The sequence below is a fragment of the Erinaceus europaeus genome, chromosome 5, assembly GCF_950295315.1.
Source record: "Erinaceus europaeus chromosome 5, mEriEur2.1, whole genome shotgun sequence".
NCBI lineage: Eukaryota > Metazoa > Chordata > Mammalia > Eulipotyphla > Erinaceidae > Erinaceus > Erinaceus europaeus.
Window position 1 is genome coordinate 67,202,042 of NC_080166.1, and position 19,615 is coordinate 67,221,656.

General features: G+C 37.0%; 1 protein-coding gene across 4 annotated transcripts in view; it reads left to right on the forward strand.

Annotated features, from left to right (window-relative positions):
* The window catches only part of PCDH9 (protocadherin 9), a 1,042,490-nt gene that overhangs the window by 670,310 nt on the left and 352,565 nt on the right, over nt 1–19,615 (forward strand). The gene's annotated exons all lie outside the window — the stretch shown is intronic.

Consider the following 19,615-nt stretch of genomic DNA (forward strand, 5'->3'; position numbering starts at 1 on the left):
ATATATACTGGGCTGTAATTGGTAAAACCTTTATTCATAGGCTGCCAACATAACTCGCCTGGATAGAACATTTGCTTTGTCAAGTGAACAACCCAGGTTTGAAACTGGCCCCCATTTCACTGGAAGATGCTTTGGTAACATGCTTTTCCCCTTCCTCCTGTCTCCCTGTCTCTGAAAACGTCAGCTTGATGTGACAACAACTTCACTGTTGACATAAATAAATAATAAATACTTCATTTGACACTTAAAATAACCTTTTATTTCTTATGTTGTTGATTGTACATCAGAATGGATTATCCTTTCACAGGAAACCCTTGCAAGGGCATGTCTTCCTCAGACTTTCCTGAAATAACAGACTTATTTGATCATGCTTTTATTGAAATGAAGCTTCTTTCCCTCTCTTTTTAAAAAGACTTATTCATTTGAAATGGAGAGAAAGAGAGAGAGAGAGAGAAACACCTGCAGCATTGCTTCATCACTTGTGAAGCTTCCCCCCTGCAGGTGGGAGCCAGAATTTTGAACCTAGGTCCTTTCGTGTTGTAACACACATACTCAACCCAGTGTAGCACCACCCAGCCTCTTAACTGAGCCTTTCCTCTGTGTAATCTAATTCATTCACATTTATTAAAAAATAAAAGTCAATTCAAGCATTTTAAGCCCAGTCTAAAGTTGTGACTATGATTTCTGTTTTTCAAATGCTTTTCTTTTTCTAACTCATGAATTCTCTTTAGACAGTGGGTTGTAGGAATTCAGTAACTATTACTCAATTTTACAAATCTTTTTTTTTTTGCTTTACTTATTTTATTTTTCTATATTTGATAGGACAGAAAAATTGAGAGGAGAGAGAAATAGAAAAGGAGAGAGAAAGAAATATCTGTAGCACTGCTTCACCACTTGTGAAGCTTGCTTCCTGCAGGAGAGGACCTGGGTCTTGAACCCAGATCCTTGCACATGATAACCTGTGTGCTAAACCAAGTTATTACTGCCTGGCCCTACTTTTCATCTAGCTACTTTGTACTACAGCCGTAGACATTAAAATGCCCTTGACTTTTATCTTTTCTTTTCCTTCTTTCATTCTGTTTTTATGTTTGTGTGACGATAAAAGGAAGCTGGTAGCTAAAGTAGAAACACCACAGGTAAAAAGCATGAATGGGCTCTGCTAACTAGTCTTGTGGTGGTAGTTCAACATTAGTGTCCTCTTATTTATGAGCCTTGAACTGTATTATTTTTGGATTTTCCAGAGTAGCATGGAGATCATTTGGGTGTATACACACACACGCACCCCTCACCCCCACTCTCTCTTTCCATATCCCCGCCATCTCTGTAGGTTTTTCTGTTTTGTGGTTCTCTTACTGGCAAACACAGTTATGGAGTGACTTTGGTGTTTTCACTCTGTTGAGATTTCTTCCTACACCAGGAAATCTTCCATAGAGGTCTAAGTAAACTCTACTAGCCCTTTATCTTGATGTATCATGGCCTATGCCTTGGTCTTGTATTGAAAACACAAGTGTTGTTTAATGGCACAATTCTTAAAGGTTGACCATACACACATATGCAACCTTTCATCAAGCAGTATTCAAGAGAGCTGCCCAACTATTTTCCTTAGTTTTTTCGGGTTTTTTGTTTGTTTGCTTGTTTGTTTGTTTGTTTTTGCCAGTTTAAGAATCATTAAATTTAGGCCACCTATTCAATCAGTCTTTCCTGGATTTAGGAAGAAATTGGGTTAGACAGGATGCACAATAACTTTCTAACCTTATTGATTTATCTCCAACTTTCCCTTCTCCCATTTTAAAATATCTCTCCTTGACTTTCAGAAACTGTCTCAAAACCAGCTCTTGATCACTTCACTGCATTCAGGAGTGATGGTCTCTTTTTATATTTGGTCCCCAACTAAAATCAAGATAAACACATTCTCTTCCAAATCTTCTTGCAGAATTGTTTTTCGGGTTTATTGATATCATTTACCAAAGTTGTTTTGCAGTTACCAAAGTTTTTTTTTTTTTTAATGTATATGGTGATGTGTTTAACTAACCTAATGTCTATTGTGCAACACAGTCTAATGATGATTAATAATACCATTTAGATTGGTAAATGGGAGAAGACAAAAAGGCTCTAAAGAAAAACGACCGAACGTATTTTAAATCTGCATCAAGAAGTCCCCAGAGTTTTTAAATTTCGTATAACTCGGGTAAAGAGAACAAAGGGGGCGGCATATTCATGTCCACACTGACATTTACTGCAACACAGTGTCTTTACCCAGGAAAATATTGGTCTGCACAATTTCTGTAAGTGAGGACAGTATTCTTTGGTGGAGGTAAAAGCAAAATTTGTTACTGCAAAGGAACGAGAAAAGGTATATACAGAAAACAAAGCAGCCGTACAAATTCCTGAAGGACAATAGACATTATGGCAATGAATAGGATTTAAAGAATTAACGTTTTTTTGTAAATTTCCAAAGTATTATTAATTAGAAGAACCCAGAAATATTAAGAAATTCTTAACTACATTGTAACATAGATTTGGATATTTCTATATTGTTAAAATTCTGCTGTCCCACCTCTGTAATTAACTTCAGTAAATGTATAACTGAATCAGTAATATTCATTGTAATCATGCCATATAGATCTAAAATGTTTCCTATGTCTTCAATGGGGTGGTCTGTCTGTGGTCTAATAATTGTTGAAGAGTCATAATTTCCTTTTTTTTTTTTTCTTTCTTACCTCAGCACTGCTCAGCTCTAGCTTATGATGGTGCAGGGTATTAAACCTGGGACTTTTTGAGCCTCAGGCATGAGAGTCTGTTTGCATAACCGTTATGCTATCTATCCTCTACACAAGTCATAATTTTCTAATACTCTAGCTCTAGCTCTAGCCACATAAATTGTGAATGTTAATAATTATCTAGAGTTGAGTATTGCATCTATGCAGGGTACTATTTTTACAAATATGATACTTCCTAGTAAAAATATATTGAAAACAAGCACTATAATAGTTTTTTCAATTAGCATAAATCAAATCATAGGAAGTTTTTTGAAACTTAAAGATTTTTTAAAAAATTTTTAAATTTTTTTTTATTCCCTTTTGTTGCTCTTGTTGTTTTGTTGTTGTTGTTGTCGTCGTCGTTGTTGGATAGGACAGAGAGAAATGGAGAGAGAAGGGGAAGACAGAGAAGGGGAGAGAAAGATAGACACCTGCAGACCTGCTTCACTGCCTGTGAAGCGACTTCCCTGCAGGTGGGAAGCCGGGATCCTTACACTGGTCCTTATACTTTGCACCATGTGCACTTAACCTGCTGCACTACTGCCCGACTCCCCTGAAACTTAAAGATTTTAAATATAGTGTCTGTGACTAAAGAATCTGTTAGTATATGATTGGATGACTAAGGTGATAAATATGTATATTTATCACCTTAATATATATATATTACTCAGATATTAAAAATGGTGAATTCAACTTCTTCCCCCCATCTTGGGTGGAGCTTGAAGAAATCATGTTAAATGAGTTAAATCAGAAAAAAAAAGATGAATATGGGATTGTCTCACTCATACACAGAAGCTGGAAGACAAGATCAGAAGGGAAAACACTAAGCAGAACTTGGACTTGAGTTGGTGTTACCTGTACCAAAGTAAAAGACTCTGGGGTCGGGTGGGGGTGTTCAGGTCCTGGAACATGACGGCAGAGGAGGACCTAGTATGGGTGGAATTGTTACATGGAAAACTGGGAAATGTTATGCATGTACAAACTATTGTATTTTATTGCCAACTGTAAACCATTAATCCTCCAATAAAGAAATTAAAAATAAATAAATCTGTTAGTCATGGACACTAAATCTCTGTGGTCTTAGTATATTTGTTTTTATTGCTGAAATACTTAGACAACATGCTATTAAAATGTATAATTAATTGACAAAAATGATAGACAATACCAGTTATTCCTTTTAAATAAAATATTTTTTAGATTTTTTAAATGTTTTTTTAATTTTTTTTAAACTTAATTTGTTATTGGATAGAGACAGAGAGAAATTGAGAGAGAAGGGGGGAGACACTGAGGAAGAGAGACAGAGAGACACCTGTAGACCTGCTTCACTGCCTGTGAAGCAACTCCCAGGCAGGTGGGGAGCCGGGGGCTCGAACAGGGATCCTTAAGCTGGTCCTTGCGCTTTGAGCCACGTGCGATTAACCCACTGTGCTACCACCTGTCTCCCTAGATTTTTAAAAATATTTATCTATTTATTCCCTTTTGTATCTATTTATTGCCCTTGTTGTTTTAATGTTGTAGTTATTATTGTTGTTATTGATGTCGTCATCGTTGTTAGATAGAACAGAGAGAAATGGAAAGAGGAGTGGAAGACAGAGAAGAGGAGAGAAATACAGACACTTGCAGACCTGTTTCACCGCTTGTGAAGTGACTCCCCTACAGGTGGGGAGCCGGGGCCTTGAACCAGGGCCCTTACACCAGTCCTTGTGCATTGCGCCACCTGCTCTTAACCCACTGCGCTACCACCTGACTCCCTAAAATACTTTTCAAAAACACACACACTGCTGAGGTTGGGCAGTGATGTATCTTGTGAGGAATGAAAGTTATCAGGCTCTAGGGCCTGGAGGAGCTCATGGAGGGCCAGACTCCTGGTCCCAATCTGTAGAGGGGGAAGCTTCTACAGCAGTAAACAGTGCTGCAGGTCTCCTTCTTTCTCATTCCCAATCTCCCCCTTCCATCTCAAATTTCCTGATTCTATTCACACTAATAAATAAATAAAAATAGCAAAAAAAAAAAAATACATGCTGGAAAACTTTACCCCAATAACTTGATTATCCTGAAATATAGTTCTCACCAAAATGTGAGATCCATTATAGTTTAGCGTATCAATTTATACTGTGAATTCATGTCCTAGAAATCTCTAGTGATCATTGGGGGACAGGTTGTGGCACACCTGGTTAAGTGCACAGTGCACATGTACAATGCACAGGAGTCCAGGTTTAAGCCCCTGCCCCCCCCCCCACTTACAGGTGGGAAACTACCAGTGGTGAAGTGTGACAGGTGTCTCTCTCTCACTCTTCTCTTCCCCTCTCACTCTTTCTCTATCCCCCCACTTAATTTCTCTTTGTCTCTATCCAGCAAATAACAAAAGATAAAGTTCTTAAAAGCAAGATCTCTAGTGGTGACCAACAATACGCTAGTTTCTTTTTTCAGTAACTAAGCAATATACAATTTTGAGAAAATACAAAAAAAAAATGAGTGTAGATTGGTTTTAAACTTATAATGAGTCATTCATTGTGTTAAAGGGAAGCAATAAGAAGGAATTTCTCATTTTTTCAGATCTTTTTCCTTTATTGGGGGATTAATGTTTTATGTTCGACAGTAAATACAATAGTTTGTACATGCATAACATTTCTGTTTCCCACAATAGCAATATTATCCCCACTAGGTCCTCTGTCATCCTTTTCCAGGGCCTGTACTCCCCCCCCCCCTACCCCAGAGACTTTTCCTTTGATGCAATACAGCAACTCCAGTTTAGGTTCTACTTGGGTTTTCTCTTCTAATCTTGTTTTTCAACTTTTGCCTGTGAATGAGATCATCTCATATTCATCCTTCTGTTTCTGAATTATCTCACTTAACAAGATTAAGTCACTTAACATGATTTCTGCAAGCTTCTTTCAAGATGGGCTGGCAATGGTGAAGTCATCATTTTTAATAGCTGAGTAGTATTCCATTGTGTATATATATCACTACTTGTTCAGTCACTCATCTGTTGTTGGACACCTGCGTTGCTTCCAGATTTTGGCTATTACAAATTGTGCTGCTGTGAACATGGTTATACACAAATCTTTTTGGATGAGTGTGTTGGGTTCCTTGGGATATATCCCCAGGAGAGGAATTGCAGGGTCATAGGGTAGGTGCATTTCTAGCCTTCTGAGAGTTGTCCAGACTGCTCTCCACAGAGGTTGGAACAATATATATTCCCACCAACAGTGCAGGAGGGTTCCTTTGTCCCCACAACCTCTCCAGCATTTGTTGCTACTACTGTTTCTGATGTATGATACCTGAAGTGGTATGTCATTGTTGTATTTATTTGCATTTCTCAAGAAGGAATTTCTAATTGTCTTTAAAATCTTTATTTGTATTGATACATTATGAAAGTATGATGTCTGGATTAACGTTATTAGTATTTTCATCATCACCATCATCATAACAATTAAAATAATAGTTAATGGCAGAAATAAAGTTAAGCAATTTAATAATCATAACTGCTATATAATACTGACTTCACTGAGGTTTAGTATACTATTCTTTCTAACTTAGCTTGCTTAAAATTTCCAGAAATACAAATTATAACTATTTAGTGGGGACTTGGTATAAAATTCAAAATCAACATATGAAATTTAAGATTTTTCTCTTTTTTCATTAAGAATTTTAACTCAAAGGTATGATTTAAGTTTACAAAATTACACTCAGATATTTTAGTATAAGTTTGGCATGTTTGCCTTAAATATGCTTCAAATGGTAAAATTTCAACTAAGCAGTGATTTTCAGTAATTGCACAAGTATTCATATGACTGGAGTGGAAATTGATAATTGTGTTCATTAAAGACCGTTAGAGAACAAAGTAGTTTCTCAAATTTTCTCTTTAGAGTTTAGCAATACAGTTAATGACCACAAACCACCATACTTTTCCATTTGTATAACACCAGAGAGGAGTTACTATAGGTTATGACAGATGTCCATATGTTTCTACCCATGCTCCCCACCAAAAAAAAAAAAAAAAAAAAAAAAAAAAACTTCTATATACTAGGAAGATTTATGTCTCAGAGCATACTTATCCAACTGTCCCATAAGTAATATATGTATATTCAAAGCAAAAAATAATGAAATGTCCTCAGGGTTATTGCTGGGTCATAGTGCTTATACAATGAATCCACCATGCCAGCAACCATTTTTTTTCTTTTTATATATTGTACCTTATTATATACTATTAAATAACACCGAGAACAAAATTGAGAAGGAAAAGGGAGATAGAGAAGGAGAGAGATAGAGAGAGATGCCTGTTGCAATTGCTTATGAAACTTCCTCCCTGCAGAACTCAAGTCCTTGAGCATGATAGCGTGTGCTCTCAACTCGCTTTGCCACTGTCCAGCCTCTCTTGCACTGAATTTTATCATACAGTATGCATACAAATATGTATCCTGTTCCAAAATAGCAAAGTATATCACATTCCCTTAATAGATGAGTGCATGCTGGGGAAGATTGCTTAGTGGTTATTGCAAAAAGACATATTTGATGCTACAAAGTTCTAGGTTCAGTCTCAAGCAACACCATAAGCCAGAGCTCAACAGTGCTCTGGTTTAAAAAAAAAAAAAAAAAGGTTAGAGCACTAAAACGAATTCAATGAAATTATTCATTCTTAGAAAATAATAAGGGGCTTTTTCCGTTGAATACTGTTATTGTTAACAAATATAACTAGACTGATGAAAGAACTTCACTAAGTTAAAAGCAAACTAATTATAATCTGATCAAATATAGAACAATTCATTACTACAAAATTAGAATTAAATCTTAATCTTGTCCTGATGAGAAACACAAACAGTTATTTTTAGAGCTGGTATTTCTTTTAAATGTCATTGTAAAGGATTTTCTGCTGTTTAAAACGGCAAAGTTGATTTACTTTATTAAAGTCCTGTCTGTCATATGCTTCTGACTCTACCTGGGTGTTATTATGAAACCAGTAGATGAACTTTTCACTAAGATACAGTTGATACCTGGTGATATTTATGGATATTATTAAAATCTATTTGCAGTTCAGGAATTTTAGCAATTCAAAATATATTGTTTATAACTTTCCCAACAATAATAAATAATGGAATATCGGAACTTTGAGTTTCTTTTTACAAAGTTACTTGGTGAGTAGATGAGTCAAACTATGAATTCATGAGTCAAGCTTTATGTTTTTGAGACTCAGAAGAGTCACTTTTAGGAACTAGATGTTTTCAGGAAATCTGTGACTCAGTGCAATTGCCACTGGCATGGAATTTTACATTTTTGGAGCACTAACCTTATATTTCAGAGGATATGTGAAAACCTCAATATTAAGTTGGTTGAGCAATCTGCTAGTAAGATGAGCTACTTGAGCAGTTATTTTTTTATTTGTTTTTTCTCTCTTTTTTTTTCTTTCCTTTTTGGTGCTGAGTTAATGAAAATTTAGACCAATGTTTGATTGGACAGACTACCAATAGTAGTCTGAAACTGAAACTATTTTTTCAGTTAATAAATCAAATTATTCTCCTTGTAATGCCTAAAGATATAGTATATTTATACTAGGGGGGAAAGAGACATAATTTAAAGCATTTGGGTATTAGAGACAAGGTGTTTGTGGCAGAAAATATTAAATTAATAACATCTAAAGAGCCCAGAAAAGACTGAAATCATAATTACTTTTCTAGGTATCAACCTAAAATCTTGGTTAAAAAAAAAAAACTAGTCATATTGTACTTTTAAATTTAAAAAAACATAATTTTGATTAATATTGGCAGTTTTATATAAAGTATTTTTTGTGAACTGTTTACAGTTTTTGAGTATTTTTAGGTTAAGGTAATTACTAGAGAAAAACCTTCCGAGGTTGCATATTGCTGCCTGCTCTTTGTACTTCCCCAAGGGATTTTTTTTATAATCAATTCAGGGTGATCCTACAGTAGTTTCTTTGAGTTAATGAATATGGCATTCCTCAGAGAATGGTATGGAAAAAGGTAATCTGTCCTTCTGGGACTTGAATTTAGAGGAAAGCAAAAGATTCCCAAAACTTTATAAATAAAATGTAATGATCAAGTTTTCCCATAAATGACTTTATTTACTTACTTATTTAATATTATGTTTTTTTTTTTCCTTTTGTGATCTCAAAACCTACCTATCATTACTCATTTTACTCATTCTGTAAACACTCCAAAAGAAGTTACTATGTGTCAGGAACTTTGCTAGGTTCTGGAGACAGACATTAAACCAAGAATTTCTACAAAACAAAAGAAAAAAGGAAATATTTGACTGTGAAAACATGCTTTTTGACTCTGTGTGTGTGTGTGTGTGTGTGTGGCGGGCGCTTTCAATTGGAGTAATTTAGCCTGAGAAATTTGGGGGGAATCTGTGAACCCGCCTGAAAGTATTTTCCATTTTTTTCTCTCAGGCATAAGCTGCAATTATTTTATAGACCAGTAAAATTAAGTAAAAATTACTTCTGTAAAATGAAAAAAAAAAAACATTTTGCAGAGGGAAAGCTTTGCAAGTGGTGAGTCAGTGTTGCAGGTATCTGTCTCTCTTTCTCTGTCACTCCCTTCCACCAAGATTTCTGGCTGACTTTATCCAATACATAAATAAAGATAATAAAAATTAAGAAATCAGAATTGTGCACTTGCCCATGAACATATTTGAGAGGATAGGATATATTCTATTTGGATATAGCAGAAAAAAGGAAGGAGACTCTTGAAATGTTTCAAAGGTTTCAGGTCATAAGACTTGGAACTTTACATAATCAAATTAAAAGAGAAGGGGGCTCACAGGGTTAAGCACACATGGCACTAAGTGCAAAGACCAGCATAAGGATCAGGGTTCCAGCCCCAGCTTCCCACCTGCAGAGAGGTCTCTTCACAGGTGGTTGAAACAGATCTGCAGGTATCTCTCTATCTTTCTCTCCTCCCACCCCCAATCTTCTCCTCTTTCATTTTCTCTCTGTCCTATCCAGTAACAAGAATAGCAATGGCAATGTTAACAATAACAAGGGCAAGAAAAATGGGGAAAATGGCTTCCAGCAGCAGTGGATTTGTGGTGCAGGCACCGCAAGCCCTGGTGATAACCCTGGAGACAAATATATATATATATATATATATATTTTTTTTTTTTTTTGAAGATTCAAAATAGGAATTATCTCTTTTCTTTAATCAGTCTAAAGCTTGACTTCTGAGACAAAACTAGCCAAGAACTGGAAATGCGATCCTTGTTTGGGTATTAGCAGCACAACTAAGAAGATGATAAACTTCTGAGATTGTTAAAATAAGTCCAAGATAGAAAACATGTCAAACTTGACATTTGGTAAGAAAAAATTCAGAAGGGCTGGGTGGTGATACACCCGGTTAAACCACATAGTACCATGTCCATGGATCCACAGAAGGACAGGAATTTGAGCCTCCATTCCCCAACTGCAGCAAGAGAGCTTCACAAGTGGTAAAGCAGGTCTGCGGATGTCTTTCTCTCTACAGTTTCTCTCTGTTTTGTCGAATGAAATAGAAAAATATAAAAGGTTGTTGGTAGCAGTGAATTTGTAGTGCCAACATTGAGTCTCAGGGGTAGTACTGGTGGCAATTAATTAATTAATTGATATTCTGGATAGAGATAAGTTAGAATAAAACTCCAAATATCATTAAGAAGTGTAATCTAAAGAAGAGGAAGGGGAAGGAGAAGGAGAAAGAGAAGAAGAAGGAGAAGAAATGTAATCTAAAGATATTTGAAATCTAGAACATTTGAGTCCTGTGATCAGTTCATGGCAGATTTGGGGAAGACAGTATAGAATTCTGATTAAAAATATAAGCTCAGATTTCAGAGTAAGCTATCACCTAATGAATTGATGTTAGACACACAGAGCTTTTGTACAAAACACAGACTCAGTACATACCTATCATTCATTACTTTTAATTATCAGTAGCATTAGTAGAGGAAAATAGTATACAATAAAAAATGTACACTAATTATCTAGAAACGTTTAATAAATGAAGCTTTAAACTGCCCATAATGAATTATTAGAACTATTAGTTTTAAATTCTAAAACATTTTCTTTCAAATCATTTCATTTTTTCATATTTGTCATTTTTGATGGGTCATTCTGAATTGCCACTATTTTGCTGAAGACTAACACGATTATAGAGAAAATGTTTATACCAATGTCTTAATTTTATTACATTAAAATAAGTATGCTGAGGCTATGATTTTAGTGGGTTATTCATAATATTACACTTTTTGTTTTACTCCCATTTGGGTTTGTGAGACAGGGGCAATACTGTTCTGCTGAGATCCAGCCCATCACTCCTATTAAGTCCTACATTCTTCCCATTGCACCTCTTTCCTAGGCATACATTTTGCTTTTAATAAGAGAGACATCCTGGGGAGTCGGGTGGTAGCACAGCGGGTGAAGTGTATGTGGCGCAAAGTGCAAGGACCGGCATAAGGATCCCCGTTTGAGTCCCTGACCCCCCACCTGCAGGGGAATCGCTTCACAAGCGGTGAAGAAGGTCTACAGGTGTCTATCTTTTCTTTTTTAAAATCTTTTTATTTATTTTTTCATGTTTGTTGCCCTTGTTGTTTTATTATTGTAGTTATTGTTGTCGATGTTGAATAGGACAGAGAGAAATGGAGAGAGGAGGGGAAGACAGAGGGGGAGAGAAAGAGAGACACCTGCAGACCTGCTTCACCACCTGTGAAGTGACTCCAGGTGTCTTTCTTTCTCTTCCCCTCTGTCTTCCCCTCCTCTCTCCATTTCTCTCTGTCCTATCCAACAACAACAACAATAATAACTACAACAATAAAACAAGGGCAACAAAAGAGAATGAATGAATAAATAAATAAATATTTTTAAAAAAAGAATAGAAAAAACAAAGAGAGAGACTTCTTATGCACAGCTGAAAATAATTTAGCAACGGCTGGAAAACCTGCAAGAACACAAATTTGTTCTGCTAGGCTGTGATAGCTCTCATCAGTTTTCCGTATGACTTCAATCCCCAAAAGGATTTTGCATTGTGCTTATTTAAAAAAAAAAGCCACAAATAATAGGTTTATAATTTTAATAGAAAAAAATCTGTAGGGACAATATGCCTCCTAGTGTAAAGGAAGGGTCATGTCAGTTTTCTCGATGGTGCATGAAATGGCTTCCTGTAGCATCATAGGATCTTGTGATTGATCTACTTTTCTTCTTCTAAGAATCCCTACAGATAGTGTCACCACTTCACCCTGGACTTGGGATGTGTCCTTACAGAAAAAAACAATTATTATGTGTCCATAGTAATCTGGAAGTGTGAAAAGTAAATTGATAAATCAGTAGGCATATCAAGAACTAATGGACTTACCAATCCTGTAAATCATAGAAAAAAATAATTAAGTTTGTAAACTTCAAAGTAAAGCTATAAGTCACACAAAAAATGAATGTGAATGACTATTTTGAAGGGTATGCAATCACAAAGTCAAATTTTTCTTTTCTTTTACCTTATATAGCCATAAAAATGTGTTATTAAAAGGATTAAAACAGTTGGAAGTATCTAGAAAGATAACCCACCTGGTACTTCATCTGCCAACAACACTTCCTACATCATGGGAGCACTGCAGCACTAACGGGAGTTTTGCCAGTGTATGGCCTCTCCCTCTGTCGTTGTCTGTCTGTATCTCTCTATCCAAAAAAAGGTGGCCCACAGTCAGTAAAACTGCATGTGCAAAGACCAGGCAACACCAAAAATACTTTTAAAAAATTTCATATCCTACATAAATTTGTCTAAAACATCTTTAAATTATCTTAGAGCTATTTTGAAATTTATGGAGGGCGGGGCAATAGTATAGCGGGTTAAGCGCACATAGCACAAAGCACAAGGACTGGTGGAAGGATTCTGGTTCGAGCCTCAGCTCCCCATATGCAGGTGGGTCTCTTCAGAGGCAGTGAAGCAGGTCTGCAGGTGTTTCTCTTTATCTCCCCCTCTCTGTCTTCCCCTCCTCTCTCCATTTGTCTCTGTTCTATCCAACATCAACGATAGCAATAACAACAACAATAAACAACAAGGACAACAAAAGGGAAAAAATAGCCTCCAGGAGCAGTGGATTTGTAGTGCAGGCACTGAGCCCAGGAATAAACCTGGAGGAAGAAAAAAGAAAAAAAAAAAAAGAAATTTATTATCTTAGTGTACTGAGAAATATTCAGACTAATGTGCTTAACAAAATACTTGGTTGTCTATAGTTTAATAACCCTGAAGTCAGATTGCCTGTTAAATTTGAGTTCCATATGAGCAGTGAAAATATTTGACAAATTTTTCCTATGTTACTTGTAATATTTGAACATATTTCAAATAAAATATTCTGTCTTACAAGATCAGAAAGGAAGCGGCTGGGTGGTGGCGCATCTGGTTTAGTGCTCATATCGCAATGCGCAAGGACCCAGCTTCAAGCCCCCATCCCCACCTACAGGGGAAGAGCTTTGTGAGTGGTGAAGCAGTGTTGCAGGTATCTCTCTGTCTCTCCCTATCACCCCCTTTCCTCTTGATTTCTGACTGCTTCTATCCAATAAATAAAACAAATACAATTTTTAAAAAAAAGATCAGAAAGGAAAACACTAAGCAGAACTTGGACTAGAGTTGGTATATTGCCCCAAAGTAAAAGGTGTTGGGGGAGATTAATGTCCTAGAACATGATATATATATATTCCCATTTTTTTCTATGTTCCTGCCTTCTCTTCCTAAGTCACACCTACACTTCTTACTACTTCTGAATGTCCTTTTTTTTACTCTTCTCTCTCTGGGTCCTGGTGGAATTGAAGTCCAGAGCCCTCTAGTCATCTTCCTCTAACATTTCTTTCTTTATTTTACTAGATAGGGCAGAGAGAAATTGAGAGAGAAGAGAGTGAGAAGGAGAAAAATAAAGAAAGACCCCTGCAGCACTGCTTCACTTCTCATGAAGCTTCTTCCCGGCTGGTGGGGACTTGAGCATGGTAATGTGTGCACTCAACAAAGTTCCCCCAGAATCCAGTATCCAACCAAAATATTTTTATTGCAGCCAGGATGTGGTGCAGTGGATGAGATGTTGAACACTTGAGCATGAGGTCCTGAGTTTGATCCTTGGCTGTTCATGTGCCATAGTGAGGCTCTTTCTTTCCTTCCCCCCTCCTCCCCCTCCTCCTCCTCCCCCTCCTCCCCCTGCTTCTCTTCCTCCTCCTCCCCCTGCTTCTCCTCCTCCTCCCCCTCCTCCCCCTGCTTCTCCTCCTCCCCCTCCTCCTCCTTTGTTCTCTCTCTCATCAATAGGTGAATACATATTTTAAAGGTTTTGATTGTATATAATTTAAAATTTAATCTTCCATTCCTAATTTTATTTTTTAATATAGCAACTTTGCCCTAAATACATGTTATTAAAAAAATAGCTTACTTATGATTTAAGTATTGTAGGAAAAGCTATCCATGGTATTCATTTAGATATCATTTAAATTCAGAATAATGATCAACTGACCCTATGTTAGAATTAGTAATCTAATACTGCCCAGAAATATGTCTCTACTCCCCCTAAAGCATCAGTTTTAAGCGTTGTTATATCCTTTTCAGAAAATAAGCACATCTCAATATTAGAAATTCAGTTTGTGTGTGTATTCAGCAATATAAAATGCATTGTTTTGTCATGGAATTGATTTTTATGTTGGTCTTTCACCAGTTGTTACAAACAGGAAAATCTGGTTCAAAGATTTTTATTCCTTATTTTTAATGGTCCTTGTGATCGTTTGAAACATAATACTATAGTATAGTAGTTCTTATGCATGCATTGAATTTTAGATTCTTTATTTGTTTTCAGGATCCAATCTGGGGACTTAGGATCTAAATTATTTCTAAATGAACCTGGCTATTTTAGCATGGTGAGAAGGTAATTGGGAGGGGAGAGCAGAGAAGAAGGGAGAGACAGCATTTGCATTTGTCTATTTCTTTTTTTTTTAGATATAGGAGATGGAGAGAGAGAGAGAGACCCATAGAAGCTTCCTTCAGTGTCAGGCTTGAAGTTGGGTAGTGTACAGTGGCAGCATTGTGAACCTACAAAGATTTCACTTAGCACATAAATAGGGAGCACCATGAAATGAGAGAGAGAAGAACTCTAATAGAGAAGAACTCCAAAGGTCCTTTAGCTATTGCCTGTGCTGCAGCTCAGGATTAAATTCTGTATATGCCATCTTCTTTCTGTTTTCTGTTACAAACAGATATTCTTTTTATTAAATATTTTATTTTATTTATTTATTCCCTTTTGTTGCCCTTGTTGTTTTATTGTTGTAGTTATTGTTGTTGTCGTCATTGTTGGATAGGACAGAGAGAAATGGAGAGAGGAGGGGAAGACAGAGAGGAGGAGAGAAAGATAGACACCTGCAGACCTGCTTCACCGCCTGTGAAGCGACTCCCCTGCAGGTGGGGAGCCGGGGTTCGAACCGGGATCCTTATGCCAGTCCTTGTGCTTTGCGCCACCTGCGCTTAACCCACTGCGCTACAGCCCGACTCCCACAAACAGATATTCTTTTTCCTCACCTCATGAATCAAGATGCCAAGTTTGATCCAAACTACTTTTTATTCCTTTTTTGCAACTATTTTATGAACTGTTGTTTATGTTTTGTTATAATGTATGGGAACTGGGTGGTGGCATAAGTGGTTGATCTCCTGTTACAATGTGCAAGTCCTGGCTCCTCGTCTGCAGAAGGGAAGCTTCACAAGTGGTAAAGCAAGTCTGCAGATGTCTCTCTCTCTCTCTCTTTCTCTGTATCACCTTTCCTCTCAAATTCTGGCTCTCTCTACCCAATAAATAAATAATAAAATAGTATGAAGTGAATTGGAGCAACATACGCATAGTAAAGGATCCTGGTTTTGTGGTTTTTTTTTTTTTAATCTGTTAAAGTACAGATTTCTTTAAATTGAAAAATTAATTTTAAACCTAGTGGTATCACCGAAAATGATGCTATGATATGTCCTGACCTAGGAAAGGTTGTTTTCAAAAGGAACTTTTTTCTTTGCATATAGTATTTGTTGATTCATTCTGCTGTTCAAACATTTGCTATTTAATTAAAACAAATCACATAAATCAGTAAATCAGATCAATCACATTATTCACTGTTTGAAGGAATTTGGCCGAACTGTGTTCTAGTAGTCATTAGGGTGAGATTAAACTTCCATCCTCGTCACTGCTTTTCTAGCACCATGCTTGAGGAGTAGCCGGTCTGGGTGAAAGATGATGTGACTAGTTGTTTTATTCAGCTGTAAAAAAAAAAAAAAGAGAGAGAGAGAGAGAAAGAAAAAATGTTAACTATTAACTACAATGGTACCTCTTTGTAACTTCCAGGGATGCAAAACAAAGGCATCTCTTTAGTCCTCAGATTTACTATTTTTTTCTTTCTTTTTTAATTTATGAGTTTTTAAAGTTTTTTTTTTTTTTTTTTTATTGGAGAGATAGGAGAGAAGGAACCAGACATTATTCTGGTATATGTGCTGCCAGGGATCAAACCCAGGACCTCCTGCTTGAGAGCCCTAGCCAGTGCACCACCTCTTGGACCACTTTTATTTTTCCCTTACCATAGCGTTGTTAAACTCTGGCTTATGGTGGTGGGGGTTGAACCTGGGACTTTAGAGAGTCAGGCTCCAAAGTACCTTCCAATCCCCCACACCACCATAAGCCAGAGCTGAGCAGTGTTCTGGTAAAATAAATATTTTTAAAAACTAAGAGAAAAAAAAAACTTGTCTTTTTAAAAAATATTTATTCCCTTTTTGTTGCCCTTATAATTATTACTGTTATTGTTGTTGGATAGGACAGAGGGGGAGAGAAAGACCTGCAGACCAGCTTCACCACTTGTGAAGTGACTCCCCTGCCGGTGGGGAGCCGGGTGCTTGAACCCGGATCCTTATGCCAGTCTTTGCGCTTTGTGCCATGTGCACTCAACCCACGGCACTACCACCCATCTCCAAAAAAAGACAGTCTTTTTGAACAAGCACTCACTATCTTCCCAACTCAGGAGATAGCTTTTTATTGAGGTGTCAAGCAAGAAAGCAGTCCTCCCATCTTGTCCATGGGGTTCTGGTCACTTGGTGTAAGTGAGATTTCTCTACTGGGCAAGGGGCTGAGGAGCCAGGGGACTCAGCTTGCTTCTCTGTCTTCTGAAGAAAGACTGAGATGAGGACACTGGGGCTTAGCTGGTCTTCACAGCTGGTGTTTGCATGCCTTGTCACTGCCTCAGGTTCTGTGGCCAGCCAGAACTGCTTGGAGGTGTGTTAAGTGAGCAAGGGAATCATTTAAAGACTACATGCTGTCCTGGGGAATCTCAGCTTTCTTGCTCATGTCAACTATTTCTCAAGCACTATAAAAATGGCCTGGCAGTGCTGGAGGCCACTTCCTACACAGACCTGCCTGGGCCGTTTTAACACTGAATTTGAGCAGTTTGGGAGATATTTGACAAGAAGGAGGTCTGGGAGGTGGTGCACTGGGTTAAACATACATAGTACAAAGTGCAAGGGCCTGCGCTAGGATCCCAGTTCAAGCCTCCGGCTCCCCAAATGCAGAGAGGGGGGCTTCACAAACAATGAAGCAGGTCTGCAGGTGTCTCTCTGTCCCTCTCTATCTTCTCCCCTCTCAATTTCTCTATGTCAAAGAGGACCTAGTGGGGGTTGTGTTGTTATATGGGAAACTGGGGAATGTTATACATGCACAAACTATTGTATTTACTGTTGAATGTGAAACATTAATTCCACAATAAAGAAATTAAAATTTTTTTTCTCTATGTCCTATCACTAAAAAAATGGCCACAGGAACAGTGGAATCGTAATGCAGGCACCAAGCCCCCTACTTCCACCTCCACACACCGAGCCTCAGCGATAACTCTGGAGGCAAAAAAAAAAAAAAGGAAAAAATAATATAGACATATATTTGACAAGAGCAAGGAAGACTGAGGAGGTAGCTGAGAGGTTATGGCAGGGCCTGAGATACCAGGCTGATGAAGGGTGTCTGTGATCTCTAGGGTGATGGGGCCCCTCTGGGAGGCAAGAGTCTGGGCAGAGCGCTCCAGGGAGGGTCTTGGTGATGCTGGATAGTGGGGAGGGGGGGAGTGCCCGGTTCTCTAAACACTGACACCCCAGCCCCACGACTGAAGACCTGATCTGGCTCCTCCAGCCAAGCCGACCTGCGCCTTTCGAAGTGGGCTCTGGTGAAGGCGAGAAAGCGGCTATCCCAGCCGTGTCCTCCCCGGGCAGGCTGCAGGGTCGGCCTCAGCCCAACGACTAGATTTACTATTTTAACCTCCAAAATTTATGCAGAAAAATGAGTGTGAGATCATATTTATGTGAGATTTTTTTTTAATTCTTAAAGTGAAGATTGACCCCTTGAAATTTAGACTGTAGAATGCTTTTATCCTGAAGAATGGTGTATGAAAGTTACAGGAATTGAAAACTAGTGTCGGGAGACATAGCATAACTGGTAATTCATCAGACATTTATGCCTGCGGTTCATGGTTCATGGATCTCTGGCTCTGCAAACACTAGACTGGTACTTTGATGTGATATTTTTCTTGCCTTCTTTCTGTCTCATGTGAAACTTTCTCATATGTAGTAAATACATCTTTAAAAATAACTGGGAGAGTACAGATTTCTATAAATTGAAAACTTTAATTTTAAACCTAATAATATCATAAAAACTGATGCTATGATGTATCTTGACCTAGATTAAGGTTGTTTTCAAATGGAAATTTGTTCTTTGTGTATACTATTCATCGATTCATTCTTCTGTTCAAACATTTTCTACTTAATTAAAATAAATATTTTTTATCACAAGGGCTCAGTTCCTGCACAACATCACCATCCCTAGAGGCTATTCTTTTTTGTTTTTTAACAGATGTGGCAAATAGAGAAGTGAAAGAATTATATTCACCTGCAGCCTGCACCACTTACTTCTTGTGAAACTGCTGGAGACAAGGAGCTTAAACTTGGTCCTTGTGCTTGGTAGCACATGCACTTTACCAGGTGTACCACTGCACAGCCATTAATTAAAATTAATCTCAATTATATCAAAATCATCTTTGTTATTTTATTTATTATGTCTAAACATTTGAAAAAAATTTGCTAGATGCTTACTGTATTGCAAGATGTGCGAAGAAGCATTTAAAATATATTTTATTTGTTCTATTTAGTACCACATTCATGTTTTCTATGATTATATGTAAAACTTATAATCATCTAAGAATAACTAGGTAAATTATTAAATAGTTATACAAATCATCTGTAAATTTTTGGAAGTTTTGGTTATGATTTAGATATTTATTTGAAAAAAATACTGATATAGTATATAACAGTCTATATGCTTTATGTTATAGTATATATTTAGATTCTGGATTTATATCTTCATCATCAATCCAATCAAGTATAATTGAGACATATTTTTAACACATGAGCATAGTGATCTTTAGTATATACACTATTAATTTATTATCTTTATGTGACATAATTATACAAGTACAGAAATTAGTACTAATTTCTACAGTATACAATAGCTTATGATCATGGAGACTTTATTTTACTCTGAGTAGTTCATTTTGTTTTATCCTTATTGAGTCTTCACTGTAGTAAGATTAAAGTGAAATACAGAGAAAAATAAGCAGATACCTCATCACTGACATTCTTCCCACATGGTGGGGGAGAGACTCAAATGTGGGTCATGTGCTTGACAAAGCAGGCTATTTTGCTGGCCCAAGAAGTTCAATATTTTAGTCTTCATATAATGATTTTCTCTCTGAGAACTATGTTTAATATAATATGATTAATGAAGGAAAAGTACAAGACATTATGCAATTTGTAACAGTTTGAACTTCAATAGTAATATGTAATTTAAGT